General features: G+C 51.3%; 2 long non-coding RNA genes across 3 annotated transcripts in view; one reads left to right on the forward strand and one right to left on the reverse strand.

The window, feature by feature from the left end:
- The window catches only part of LOC144286291 (uncharacterized), a 61,408-nt gene that overhangs the window by 34,596 nt on the left and 13,034 nt on the right, over window positions 1-13,778 (forward strand). Inside the window, exon 2 of one of the 2 annotated variants that reach the window (XR_013354342.1) lies at window positions 202-285. The exons of the other annotated variant lie outside the window; for it this stretch is intronic. This is a non-coding gene — a long non-coding RNA (uncharacterized LOC144286291). The remainder of the gene's footprint in view (window positions 1-201; window positions 286-13,778) is intronic. 2 annotated transcript variants of the gene reach the window in all.
- LOC144285296 (uncharacterized) lies at window positions 7,029-8,409 on the reverse strand. The gene is made up of 3 exons (XR_013353610.1): window positions 8,249-8,409; window positions 7,578-7,789; window positions 7,029-7,454 (listed from the first exon to the last, which is right to left on the reverse strand). It is a non-coding gene; the product is annotated as an uncharacterized LOC144285296 (long non-coding RNA).

Here is a 13,778-nt window from a genome sequence, read left to right on the forward strand (position 1 = left end):
GGCTCCCCTACATGGTTGCAGCAGTGTCCCTGGTCCCTGACTGTGAGGGGCCCACAGCAGGGACAAATTGCTCCTGCTCCCATGGACAGCAACCTGGATCCGAGCTTTGTCCAAAGAGTGAAGCTTGTATCCACTGGGACCCCTGAACCGCAGGGAGCGAGGGCTTCAGAGGGAGCTAGTTTTTTTTTTTTTTTTTTCCAGGTGTTAATCTTTCTCCCTTTGCATGGACTACATCAACCATAGCCCACTGGTGGAGGCCAAGGACTCTGGAGCCAGGCTGCCTGGGTGGGTACTTGCTTGCCCAGCTCTGCCACTGTGGCCTCCCTGTCTGCCTAATCTCAGCCTTCTCTGTGGCACATAGGAAGTGCCGAAAAAATATTTGCTGTGATTTCTCCAGAGTTTTGAAAAATTTGCCTAGTGGAGCTGTTTCTGCCCCCCCCCCCCCCACCTTGTCCTGATCGTCATAAATATCTGTGTTACTGGCTTGTTTTATGCTGGGTCCTGACCTGGGTGTGGGGCTCAAAGAGCTGAATGAGACCAAAACAAATCCTTGCCCTGCGGGTGACCACCGTGTGTCTGGGCCACCCACTGTACACTGGTCATTGTGATATGTGACCTGTGCTGCCACGTTGATGGTGCAACAAGACTCTAACAGGCCAAGGAGGTGTGGGGGTGTGTGTCAAAAAATGCCTCTGGGGGGGATCCCTGGGTGGCTCAGTGGTTTGGCGCCTGCCTTTGGCCCAGGGCGCGATCCTGGAGACCCGGGATCGAGTCCCACGTCAGGCTCCTGGTGCCTGGAGCCTGCTTCTCCCTCTGCCTATGTCTCTGCCTCTCTCTCTCTCTCTCTTTCTGTGACTATCATAAATAAATAAAAATTAAAAAAAAATGCCTCTGGGAAGGCTTCTTGGAGGAGGAGGACTGCAATCTGAATCCTGAAATTAAAGAGTCATAGTTGGTCAGTGTGAGGCTGTTGGGGCCAAGGCATTAAGAGTACAGGGAAGTGTGCCAGGATCCGTGGTGGTCGGAGGAGGGCACGGCCCGGGACTCAGATGTGTATTGGCTAAAGCAGCAGGTCCCTGGAGGACTGGCCATCCTGGCCCGAACAGGGAAGATGTTATCTCTTCTCCAGAATCAGATCTCTGAGTGTTAGGGGTGGGTGAGCAGGAGACAAAAGGCACCTACCTCAGTGTTGATATTATTCCTCCTTTCCAGCTGGTCTCTAGGTTCCCTTGGTGTTTTCCCCATGACCACTGTCCCTCCCTCCACTAATTTCCTACTCACCTCTGGGCTGGTGTCTCAAGACTAGAAGCCCCCAGAATACCCTGAGCCTCTCTGACTTGCTGTGGAGGGGGTGGGGTGGGGAATGGGAATTGCATGTTCCTTGAGGGACTCTGATTCAGTAGGGGCCCTGCACCTTTGTCTTTCAGAAGCTTCGCAGAGATTCTGCTGCATCCCTACACCTGAGGATCTCTGCTCCAGGGGCCTGAATGCTTATAGCATTTCCGCCACTGAGGCACTGATGGATTTTTCCCTACCTGGTCTCCTTGTGGTTACTTTCTTTTATGTTTACAGATGGCATTATTGTTGCCTGTTTGTTTGTTTGTTTGTTTGTTTGTTTGTTTTTAAGTAGGTTCCGCGCTGGGCATGGAGCCCAATGTGGGGCCCGAACTCATGATGTTAAGATCAAGACCTGAGTCTTGATCAAGATTCGGATGCTTGGGGCACCTGGGTGACTCAGTCGGTTGAGTGTCTGCCTTCAGCTCAGGTCATGATCCCCAGGGCCTTGGGATCATAGGGCTCGCTGCTCAGCAGGGAGCCTATTTCTCCCTCTCCCTCTGCTGTTCCCCCTGCTTGTGCTCCCCCCCCACCCCCCACCTCGTCAAATAAATAGAGTCTTAAAAAAAAAAGTTGGACACTTAACCAACTGAGCCACCCTGGCGCCCCCGTTGCTTGTTTTTAAACCTCTCCTTTTATTCTTCCAATGGGAATCTCTATCATCTTGTTTTGAGCTTCACTATTTTTTAAAAGATATCATTAGATAATGAAATAAGGGCATGAAGAGTAAAAGTTGTCCCAGGTCACGGAGAAGCCCAACATCTGCCTTAGAGAATCTGTGGTGTCTCCAGCCTGCTCAGAATGTCTTCTGGAGCAGAAGGCTGAAATGTCCAGAGCCCCAGATGTTTGCAGAAATGGGACAAGGATCTTTTAGACATTTGCTACCTTTTTATTAGGAGGTGGTACCTTCTTGTTTCCCTCCAGTGGTTCCAGGCCTGCACAATCACAATTGACCCCCAGAGTGGGCCCCATGGGAAGACCCTCAAGAGGGTCCTTGGCTTTGTGCAGGATAGAAATCAAATGCAAGCCAGGAGGTAATGAAAGCAGAGTTTACTGAATAGCGTAAGTGATAGGGCATAGCAGATGGAGTGTCTGAAAGACTCAGAAGGAAAGGAGACTACATCTCGTCGCTGGAGTTAGGGGTTCATACAGGAAAGGGGTCCAGGGTATGTGTTCCTTCAGGAATCTCTATAAATCACAGCAAGTGGAGGTTTTGATGCCAGCGTGGGGCAGTTTGTTTGAACTTAATGTCCTGGAACGTGTTTGGGATCTGGTTCTTCTTAGATGTTATCCAGTGTTTAGGGGGCTGGGATGAGACTCGGAAATGAATCACTCCCTTGCTTCCCCCTTGGAGTGGGAAAGTAGCTTCTTCGGTTTACCCAGATGCTAGGTGAAATAGAGAGTATGACGGGCACCTGGGTGGCTCAGTTAGGTAAGGGTCCAACTCTTGATTTCAGCTCAGGTCATGATCTCAGGGTCCTGGGATGGAGTATAGCATCTCTGTGCTCACCAGAGAGCCTGCCTGTCCCTCTCTCTCTGTCCCGCCTCCTGCTCATGCTCTCTCTCTCTCAGATAAATAATTAAAATCTCTTTAAAAAAAAAAAAAGAGAGAGAGAGAGAGAGTAAATGGGGCCTTTCGAAAATGGAGTCCCTTCTGCTTGCCTGTCTCACCACCATTGTTTCCATTTGTTCAGCCTGCTTACTTAGGCATCTGTTCTCCTGACAATATCTGTCCATAAATCTTGTTTCTGAGTACTGGGTGGCTTCGCCGAGGAAAGACGAAGCCTGCAACTGGCGACCAAACCTCCACCATGGCTACACGTGGGTGTGACCACCACCGTGCGTGCTTGCTGGTGGGCACCAACACCTGCCGCTCGGGCCACGGCTGTGCGTGGGTAGCCGTCTCCAGGGCTGCAGGGGTGGGCCGTTTGGCTGCCTTTGGAAGGAGCCCTTTCTGCAGGCTTCTGTGGTAACAATGCTATTGTAATTCTTGGTTTCCACGAAGAAAAGATTCTCATGTTATGCGTCTGGACATGCAGTAGGTGCTCACTAAGGTTTTTTTGGTTTGGTTTGGTTTGATTTGGTTTTGACTCACAGTGAATGAATGAGTGAATAATTAGAAGTCTATGTGTGGAAGAAAAGATTCAATTTACCCAGGACAGTCAGAGCATCTCCTGGATAGTGTAGGGCTGCTGGAGAAGTGCTCCTCCAGGCTGTGCCCGTAAGAGCTGATATGAAGGCAATGAATGGTTGAGTGCCACATTGCCCATCCTCAAGGCCACTTTTCCAGGCCACCAGGAACCATGTTCAGTGCTAAGGACATTAGCTTCAAGAACAGAGGAAAAAAAAAAAAAAAGAAGAAAAAAAAAAAAAAGAACAGAGGAAAGCCAGTATTGGCTGTTGGAAGAGAATGCCTCATGGAAAGGGGAACCTGAACTAGCTCTTGAAAGCTGGACAGGGCTTGTTCAGGAGGACAGAGGAGAGGGACAGGTCGGTATTCTAAAGTGTAGTTTCAGAACCAATGGCACCAGCATCACCTGAGCACTACAAGTTCTTGGGCCCAACCCCAGACCTAGGGGGACAGGAGCTTTGGGGACTGGGTGTGTGGACGACAAGCCCTGCCAGCCACCCCGATGCTTACTGAATGTGGTGAGCGCTCACCCTGCCGCCGACAGGAAGGAGTGATCTTTACAGGAGGGGGGCCCAGAGGACTCGGGAAGTGACCCGGCATATTTCAGATGAGTTCTTCTGCTAGAGGCACAGAGAGAAGACCAGAGGGGGACAGGAAGGGCGGCCAGGAGGCATCAGAGAAGCAGGCACAGGATGAGCTTGAGGTTTATGGATCTTGGCTGGATTGGCGGTAGCTCTGGGAACAGAGAGCAAAGCCAAGTGGTCCTGTGAAGGGAGAGAGGACAGCCCTGGTGACACCTTTGATCTCGTGCCCCACTTTAAGAACATCCTTTTCTTTAAAATGTTTAAAAATGTCTTGTGCCCTGTCACATTGTTATGTGCTGATCATGGAAAAATATAAGAAAGAAGAAAGGAGGGACACAGAAATCTACCATCCAGGACAACTATTGCAGATGATGTGCTACCTGCCAGCCCTTTTTCCTATGCACATTTTCTTGGTGGGGCCCGAAAGCATTCAATCTGTTTGCGTCCTGCATTTTTTTTTTTTTTTTTTTTTTTTTTGCGTCCTGCATTCTTTGCTTAACAAAACCTCATAAGCATTTCCTGATGTGCTTCCAGGCTGTCTCTTTTTATCATCCTAGGAGTGTGGGTAGGTTGGCCAGGGCAGTGCTGGTAAGGAAGGAGTCACTGAGGCCCTGAGAGAAAAGGAAACTTGGTCCATGACTTTCAGACAGTAGAGAAGACAGCTGTCATATGGCCTGGGTGCGTCAACTCACAAATTATAAGGGGGAAAAAAGGAGATGATGGGGGAGGCCGTAGATTAAGACAGACTTAGAGGACAAACGACAGGGAAGACTCAAGTCCAGTGTCCACGGGTGTACATTTGGACAAGAAAGAAAGACAAGGAAGTGTTGATTTCAGAAGTCAGCGTGTGGCATGGGGAGGGGTTGTGGAGTGGCCAGCAATGTCTCCTTTCTTGATGCGGATGCTTGCAAGATGTTGCCTTAGGATAATTAGTTAAGCTTACTTATGTTGTTTATAGCAGTTTACTTTAGCAGTTTTATTTTTTATTTTTTGAAGATTTATTTATTTGAGTGATAGTGAGAGAGAGAGAGAGAGAGGAGAGAGCAGGGGCCAGAGGGAGAAGCAGGCTTCCCGAGGAGCAGGGAGCATAACACCAGGACCCTGGGATCATGACTTGAGCCAAAGGCAGACGCTTATAACCGACTGAGCATCCAGATGCCCCAGTCAGTTTTATTATTTTGTTAAAAGGTTCAAGGAGGGATCCCTGGGTGGCGCAGCGGTTTGGCGCCTGCCTTTGGCCCAGGGCGTGATCCTGGAGACCCGGGATCAAATCCCACGTCGGGCTCCCGGTGCATGGAGCCTACTTCTCCCTCTGCCTGTGTCTCTGCCTCTCTCTCTGTGTGACTATCATAAATAAATAAAAATTAAAAAAAAAAAAAAAAAAAGGAAACCATGGCATAAAAAAAAAAAAAAAAAAAGGTTCAAGGAGAGGGATGCCTGGGTGGCTCAGCAGTTGAGTGCTTGCCTTTGGTCCAGGGCATGATCCCGGGGTCCTAGGATCCAGTCCTACGTTGGGCTCCCTACATGGAGCCTGCTTCTCCTCTACCTGTGTCTCTGCCTCTCTCTCTCTGTCTCTCATGAATAGATAAATAAAATCTTTAAAAATAAAAAATAAAAGGTTCAAGGAGGGCAGCCTGGGTGGCTCAGCGGTTTAGCGCCGCCTTCCGCCCAGGGCGTGATCCTGGAGACCCGGGATTGAGTCCCACATCGGGCTCCCTGCATGGAGCCTGCTTCTCCCTCTGCCTGTGTCTCTGCACGTCTCTCTCTCTCTCTCATAGATAGATAGATCGATCGATCGATCGATCAAGGAAAAGCAGATCTTGCCCAAGAGTCCATGTGGCAGAGCCAGGAACAGAATCCAGGCTCAGAGGTTACCCTCTGCTCTTCGATCTCCATTGTCCCCACACTATGCATTGTCTGCTCGCCCGGCTCCTGTCCCCAGCCTCCAGTCGGTCACTTGCTGCAACTGCAGATTTGTAGGCTTGGTTCTGGTTGACTTTGAGGGCCAGGCTGAGCTGTGGTTTGGGAAGAACAGTGATGGGTGGCCCTTGCCTGAAATGGGGAAACTCTGAAGTAGATCAATCAGATTAGGAGTGAAAGTGTGTCAGTCACGTCCTGCCATCATGTGTGGTGTGTGCAGGGCTGGGGGGTGGGGTGCCTCGATCAGTCTTGCTCTCTCTGGTTGGTTCAAAGACATAGACCTAAACACCCAACATCACTCACTTCTCAGAATCCCCTTCCTCAGCCTGATCCATCAGTTTCCTTGAAATACTGTTTTTTTTTTTTTTTTCTATATAAGCCCTTACATTCCCGACCCACTCACACCCACGGCCCCTCTGTCTCTGCTTCTCCTTTCCACCGACTCCTTCCCATTGCTCTGGACAAGCCCAAGGAGGCGGTGCTGGGGCCACCATGGGGCATCCCTAGAGAAGGGGACACTGGATAAGCCTTGATGATGCTAAGCATACCCTGTCTCCTGGCAAACAAATTGGAAGGCTTTTTCTGTACCTGGCCTTCCGAGGCCCGGGCCCTCTGAGGAGCCAGGACTTGGGCTTCTATCTGGACTTCTGCTTCTCTCTGCCTGGACTGGCAAGTGTCACAGAACCGGGCCAAGGCTTTAATCTTGGCAGGAGCAGAGGACACCAGTGAGGGGTGCTTACCCCAGCTCTGCTTGCTCAGGAGAAGGGACCTTTGCCCTTACCCACCCTTTCCAGAAGGATGTGGAAGGGCTTCTCTGTTGGGAATCAGTGACCCATAGTCCTTGGTCTTCCGTGGATAATTGTAATAAAGCACTCCAGGGCTTCACCCTGTCAAGGCAGAGGGGCTCCCCTTTCGTTCTAGAATAGTACTGTCTGTTAGAACTTCCTGCAATGTTGGAAATGTTCTAAAATATATCCTGTTCAATGTGACAACCAGTAGCTGAGGTGGCTCTTGAACATGTGAAATGAGGTAGGATGACTGAGGCACTGAGTTTTAAATTGTATTTTATTTTAATTAATTACAATAGAAATTTATATTGTCACCTGTGATGAGTGGCTACATTATTGAACAGTACGGTTCTAGAAGGAGTGTGTCTCCGATAAGGCCACAGTGGCCAAGCCGAGATGTATCAGAGCTGCCTGCCACCCTCTTTCCTCCGCACCCACCATCCCAGACACACATTACACATTTCAGGAAGGCCCTGGATACAATGTCCTTTTATAACAAAGTCTACTGTTTATATATTTTTATCTCAAGTGAGGCAGAGCTGCCACTGACCACAAATGTGTCCCCACACATGGCTTCTCTTCATCATCCTTGCACCATCAGAGCTATGCAGGGTGGGATGTCAGGAAACCCTGCACCTAGGAAGTGTGAATCCTGCCGTTACAGGCCTTAGAGCCCGTTCTGCTCCCTGCTTCTCCCTGTGAGGAGGGAAGAAGCCGGTATCAGCCAATGCCTGGTGTAGCCCGAGGCTGGGCACACTGGTGTGAATGAGGCCGGGTCACCAGGGTGACCTGCCCACACTCTGGCAGTTTTGATCTTACTTCCTATCTGAACATCTTGGTCTTGAGTAAGAAGCATTTTTACTTTCTGTATGAAGGTGGAGGCTGGGGGATCCCTGGGTGGCTCAGTGGTTTGGCGCCTGTCTTTGGCCCAGGGCGTGATCCTGGAGTCCCGGGATCGAGTCCCACGTCGGGCTCCCTGCGTGGAGCCTGCTTCTTCCTCTGCCTGTGTCTCTGCTTCTCTCTCTGTATCTCTCATGAATTAAAAAAAAAAAAAAAAAAAAAAAAAAATCTTAAAAAAAAAAAGAAAGAAGGTGGAGGCTGGGGGCAGTTTAGGGTTTTCTGGCTTTATATATGAATATATTCTTGAGCAAGCTGGGCAGTGGCCCCAAAGCAGCACCGGTTGTTTATCAGATGGGTTGGTGCTCTGACCACCTCACCCTTGCCTGTGTTCTCCCTGTGTCTAGCGCCCGGGAGCGCCCTGTAGTGTCTGCTGAATGAATGAGTGGGTTCCGCCTGCCAGAGCACCCGGGACAGAGCTCTTCTTAGTCTCTGTGTCTGCTTTCCTTCTGTCTTTTCTTCCTCTGCCCTGCAGTACTGGCAAGCCCTCTATCCTCCCTGCTCCCTTTCAATCCCAGGCTTTCAGATGCAGGCTTCGTATTTCAGCCCACTAACCTTTTCCTGTAGCTGTTCCCTAGAGTGTCATAACCCACCTCTTCCGAACATTCCGGAAAGTATCCTTGCACCGCCATCTCCCCGCTGCCCCGTGGCATGTGTGACTTTGCAGGCCACGTGAACAGTCCTCATCACAGGGGTGTCATTGTCCCCTGGCCTGCTCCATGCAGATGGGGACAGAGCCCCTCTGTGCAGGCAGGATTTCCTGCAGCCTGGTTGCCTGTGTGTGGAGAGCCCAAATAGCGCCCCCTTCTGTCTGCTGGTGCTACCGCTCACTGCCTCCTTGTGCCTGACTTTTCAGTTCTTTTTTTCTTTTCTTTAGAGAGAGAGCTGGTGGGAGGGCAGAGGGAGAGGGAGAGAGAAGCCTTTGCAGGCTCCACGCCCAGTGCGGAGCCCCACGCTGGCCGAGGGCCTTGCTCTCCTGACCCTGGGGTCATGACCCGCTCGGAAATCAAGAGTTAGATGCTCCACCCACCAACTGAGCCACCCACGCGCTCCTTTAGTTCTTTTCTTGTAGTAAAATGTATAGAACACAACATTTACCATTTTAACCATTTTTCAGGGGCAATTCAGTGGCATTATGTCTGTTCACACTGTTGTATAATCATCAATCACCACCATCCATTTCCAGAACTTGTTCATCATCCCAAACAGAAACTGTGTTCATCAAACAATGACTTCCTCCCCCGATCCCATCAGCCTCTGGTAACCTCTATTCTATTTTCTGTCTCTAAGAATTTGTCGGTTCTAGGTGGTAAGTCATAGAAGTGGAATCATATGGCCTTTGTCCTTTTGTGTCTGGCTTTTAGCGTGTTGTCAAGGTGCATCCGTGTCATAGCATACGACAGAGTTGCATTCCCCTTGGTGGCTGACTAAAACTCCACTTTTCCCTATGTGTACACTACATTTTTAAAAATATTTTATTTATTTATTCATGAGAGACAGAGAGAGAGAGAGAGAGAGAGAGAGAGGCAGAGACACAGGCAGAGGGAAAAGCAGGTTCCCTGAAGGGAGCCTGACATGGGACTCAATTCCAGGACCCCAGGATCAGGCCCTGGGCCAAAGGCAGGCGCTAAACCACTGAGCCACCCAGGGATCCCAATTTTGTGTTTAACTTTGTAAGAAACTACCAAACTGCCCCACCCCCTCACGGAGCACCATTTTATGTTCCCACCAGCAGTGCACCTTATTTTTTTTTTTAATTCTTAATTTTAAACTACAGAGATAATGCATGTTTATTGGAAAACTTCAAAGGATGCAGAGCAGCATGAAGTAAACAGAAGCAGAACCCCTCATGCAGCCCTACCTCTAAGTAACTGCTACTTAGTATTTGGTGTGTGTGCTCAGACATCTGCCTGTGCCTGTCCAGATATGCACATACACACTCAGACCCCTCAGCAAAACTAGCACTCTGTGAACATGGCCCGCTAACTTGGCTTTCTCATGTCATTCCATCTCAGCCCCAGAAGGTCTGCATATTTATTGGCTAGTGGGTTCTAAGAGGCAAGTGGGGGCTCTCCCCTCTGTGTTGCTCTTGTGAACTGCTCTGCACTTACTGCTTTGCACACGTGGACCCCCATCTCACCGGGTCGCAGTCTTTTGGGGGAAAATGTGAGCCATGCTTGATACTGGGGAGGCCCTGCAGCCCAGGACCACCTTCCCTACCAGGCTCAGCTTTTCCCAACTTGCTCTCCACTCCCAGGGCAGCCAAGCTAAGCTGAGCCGTGAGCTGCTTTGTGAAGGAGGGCCACCCACCTTCGGGAAGAGGCAGCCTTGGCCAGGCACGCCCTTTCCTCTGGGAATTCCCAGGAGTCAAGTAACTTAGAGCTGGATGGAGAGGTGAGCAGTGGCCTGGAGAGAGAGTCTGGGCTCTGGTGGTGTGGGGCAGGCAGGGTGGGGTTTCTTTTTGGGGCACCGAGAAGGTGCTTGTGGGCCAGCATGCAGTGCCCTAACACCCCCCACCCCCCCCCCCCCAGGAAAGACCCAGTTTAGGTTTGGCAGAAATCCACCTTTCAAGCTAAGGACCAGCCCGTCTTTTGCCAGCACCTTTTTCTGCAGAGCCCCAGGCAGCTGGTGGGAGAGTACAAAGCGGCCTGGAAAATCCATAAACTGCATAATCAGCCCCTGCATCTTGGCCGCTTGACTCTGTTTATTGCTTCCTGTCCCCGAAAGCCCTTTACAAACAGAGAGGCTTTGAGGGGGGTGAGCTGGACCCAGTGGGTGGCCTGCCCTTGCCAGCCGGCCCCAGACCAGCCCATTCCCTTGTACTTCTTGCTGCTGCCTCCAGTGGAGCTCAGGGAGGGTGGGAGCATGGGAGGGGGGTTTGCCTGAGAGTGTGAGAGGACCCCCCCCTCAAAGGAGGGTGAACCCCCAGTGAACTGTTTACTATGTAATTGCCAAAGGACAAAGACCCCATTTCTACCAGTTTCCTTGAGAGCCTGGAGGTGAAGCTCTGATGAGGTGCAGGAGGGGAGCAGGTGAAAGCCTTAGCCTCCGATTGACCCCTGCAAGGTGGGGAGGGGACCAGGGGCCCATTCCTGGGGATCTAGGGACAGCCCTGGTTCCAAGGCCTTATGGGACTTGCTCAAAACCCGGTTTATTCTTGTATTACCTTTTTTTTTTTTAAGATTGTATTTATTTATTCATGAGAGACACAGAAAGAGAGGCAAAGACATACACAGAGGGAGAAGCAGGCTTCTCGCAGGGAGTCCAATATGGGACTTGATCCCAGGAGCCCAGGATCACAACCTGGGCCAAAGGCAGACGCTCAACCACTGAGCCACCCAGACTCCCTATATTACTTTTTTAAAAGCAGGTTTTTCCCTGCTGACTGACTTTTCTCCCTTTTCTCCCTTTTTTCCTCCTGGCCTCCCTATACTTCAAACTCCCTCCCTGCAGAATTAACTAATTCACCTCGCAGCCCTTACCACCACTGCTGGGAGCCAAGATGTGACTCCTTCAGAGAAGAGCGGGCACCCTGATGCTGCCAGGGTGTCTGTGAGGGCGGTTTGCTGTCCTTTCCTTGCATCTGGGGGACAGCACGGGATGCAGGGCACCTGCGTGATTGGAGGAGGGATGCTGCTTTCTGGGAAGGGTAGGCACAGGTAGGTAGTCTCCCCAGGGCTGCCTGTTGCAGCCAGATGTGGCCCAGTCATCCCTCTCTCAGACAGGGGCCCTGTGAGGTTGGTTGGAGGCCTAAGTTCCCACCCTGCCTCTGCTGCCACACTAGTGCCTCCCTTTACTTGGCTTCCTGAGATGACCGACCACAAGGCCCTGATTTAAGAAGCTGAGGGGATGGCTTGGCCTGTAGCCTCTCTCCGTGCGGACCTGCCATGGGTTTGCTTCTGCTTTTCCGCAGGGGGCTTGTCTAAGCAGACTTCCACGTGGGACTTGTGTGTGTCTGAGCCTGTGTTTTTGGTTGTGCAACTCTGAGCCGGCCCCACCCTCCCAGCTCCTTCCTGAAAGTGAAATGTTACCGTCTTTGCTCAAGAACAAAAGCCCCAAGCTCAGCCCTGCATGTAAATGATTTTCAAGTGTGGCCATTTCCTCCCGTGGGGCGTACAGCTGAGTGTTGAGGACAAGGAGGTCCCGTTGGGGATGGGAGAAGAAGCCTGGCACTGTCCCCTCTAGGCCCAGGGCCACTATGGCAGTGAGGCAAGTGGCAGCCCTGGCTCTGCGTGGAGCGGTGCCCACTTGTTTTGTACTTCCCTGCTCTGGGGCCTGCTCCACACCGCGGGATACCTGGGGTGGGGGACCATTGCCAGGCAGACCCCACGGCCCAGCCCTTCTGGAGCCTGTTTCTCTCTTTGCCCAGGCAGAGATCAACCCCCCCTCCCCCCGTAAGTGCAGTGACAGTGCGGAAAGTGGGTGGTTGGGAGTGTGGGCTTTGGGGAAGATCTCGACTCGCCACTTCCTGGCTGTGAGACCGCAGGCAAGTTAATTCCTCTGTGCCTCAGTCTCTTCATCGACAAAAGAATCTACTTCCTACCCTGTGGGACTGTTTCGAGGAGTCCTGTAGGCAGAGCACCTCACACAGTGCCAGAGGAGTCCCCCTGCAGGGTATGCAGAGTACGTGCCCAGCCTGGAGCCTGGCTGAATGGAAAGGGCTTGCACACTCTCCCCCGGCATTGTAAACTGTGAAGAGCTGTGCACACATGTAAAGCACCATCTTTGGGCTGGTTGGCGTGCTCAGAGTGAGAAGATGATCTATTTCAGTGTCCCTAAATGAGTAGGATCAGCAGACCGTGGCTGTAACTCCCGGCTGCCTCACCCCGTGGAGGTTGGGTTTCCATCCTTGCCCTTCCTGCCCGTCCTTTCCCCTCCGTTAATTTTGCGGGAGCACACGTGGGCTCACTGTCCGCAAAGGTAGCATGAATCTGAATCCACCTTGTGTCTGTGGGCTGTGGGCCTGAGAATCTCCACAGCTCCACTGCTAAGTATGCATAGTCTTGAAGGACAAATGAACCATGTTTACCGCTAGCAAGCAATGCTTGAGCGCTCACTGGATACACTGTGTGTTAACTAGTGATCATCAAGGAACCCCAGGGACTAAGGAATGTCTAACTGCTTTTCAAAGTCCCAGCGGTTGCTGGGTGATTCCCATGCTGTTGCCTCACAGCCCTTAAGCCTGGATAACCTTGCAACCCACTTGGAGGGTGCCGTGTTTCTGGCCATACCCTCTATCAGACCTGGCCCCTCATGCCCATTCTGTGATGGGAGGAAGGGTGGGCAGGGTCCCCACATCCCAGGCTGGGTGCTTCTCCTTGAGAGAGCGGGTGCAAGTTTGGGCTTGTGGGGTGACTTGGCAGAGCTTTTGTTTGCTGACTGTTCACTAAGCCCAGGTGTGCAGACCCAGTGTTTACAGAATCCTGCTTGTCTTGGGCTGGCATGAAGCAGGTAGATGCTCAGGGAGGGAGAAGTGTTGTGGATTTGTTTAGGGCTGGAGTCAGAGATTAGATATTTTTGCAGATCAGTCAGACTGGGACTCTTTATTTTTTTAATTTTTATTTATTTATGATAGTCACAGAGAGAGAGAGAGAGAGGCAGAGACACAGGCAGAGGGAGAAGCAGGCTCCATGCACCGGGAGCCTGACGTGGGATTCGATCCAGGGTCTCCAGGATCGCGCCCTGGGCCAAAGGCAGGCGCCAAACCGCTGCGCCACCCAGGGATCCCAGACTGGGACTCTTTAATGTTCGCCTACAGTGTACACTGCTATAGGGGATGGACAGTCTGCAAAATTCAGTTCATACACCTGGGGACCATCGGGGGACTTAGGGCAGACACAGAGGAGGTCGGGGGGAGATGGCCGTGGAGATCATTTTAGTCCTCCTTGCCCATTTCTCAGATGGGAAGCTGGAGGTCCAGGAGGTAAAATGACTTGCCTAAGGTCACTGGGCTGGTTAGTGATAGCACTAAAACTAGAATCCAGGGCTTCTTATTGCATTACCCTGTGAAGTCATGGTCCTCATGCTTTACTGGGCATCAGAATGACCTGGAGAGCTTGTTAAAAAGCAGATTTCCAGGCCAGCACCCCACTCCCACCCTGAGATTCTGATTTATTTATTTTT

Source organism: Canis aureus, chromosome 16, assembly GCF_053574225.1.
Source record: "Canis aureus isolate CA01 chromosome 16, VMU_Caureus_v.1.0, whole genome shotgun sequence".
Lineage (NCBI taxonomy): Eukaryota > Metazoa > Chordata > Mammalia > Carnivora > Canidae > Canis > Canis aureus.